This window comes from Pteropus vampyrus, unplaced genomic scaffold, assembly GCF_000151845.1.
Source record: "Pteropus vampyrus isolate Shadow unplaced genomic scaffold, Pvam_2.0 Scaffold266, whole genome shotgun sequence".
In the NCBI taxonomy this organism is placed as follows: Eukaryota; Metazoa; Chordata; class Mammalia; order Chiroptera; family Pteropodidae; genus Pteropus; species Pteropus vampyrus.
Genome location: NW_011889047.1, coordinates 1,053,543 through 1,054,048, shown reverse-complemented (window position 1 = coordinate 1,054,048; position 506 = coordinate 1,053,543). Strand labels below are relative to the sequence as shown.

The 506-nt window shown below is 52.6% G+C and overlaps 1 protein-coding gene across 1 annotated transcript in view; it reads left to right on the top strand.

The window, feature by feature from the left end:
* PDE10A (phosphodiesterase 10A) overlaps positions 1-506 on the top strand; it is a 193,373-nt gene that overhangs the window by 174,404 nt on the left and 18,463 nt on the right. The gene's annotated exons all lie outside the window — the stretch shown is intronic.

Below are 506 nucleotides of genomic sequence, written 5' to 3'. Positions count from 1 at the left end.
TAATTTGTCTTAGACCATGAACACTGTCTTTAGATCTGATGAAAACACGTGATTATGAATGACACACTCAACATATATAGAGTTGCAGTCAGTTCATCAGTTTGTGGTCCCCAAGAGAATCTAAAGACCCCGGATATAGGGTATCCGTATTTTAGAGAGATTAGGGAAGTCAGCAGCGTGCTGGAATACTCTGACACACTGTAACGGAGTGGTTTATTGGTGACAGGACAGAGCATGTGCACGTGGATGGGTCTGCGATTCCTCTCCAGGCGGCCTGTGGTGGCAGATGTGGGCATGGGGACAAGCAGGCACACTACAGTTAGCATGCTTTAGCCGGGGGCTCAGGTCCCCAGGCAGCATGTGGGGACGCGAAGGCCACCTGCTGCCCTCGAGTTGCGGTCAGATCGCAGCGGAGCGGCTCTCATAGCTGAAGTCCGAGGAGAGATGCTTTCGTAGCGTTCCACTAGACGGTTGTAGAGAGGTGAGCTCGGATGGGGCTGGCACGG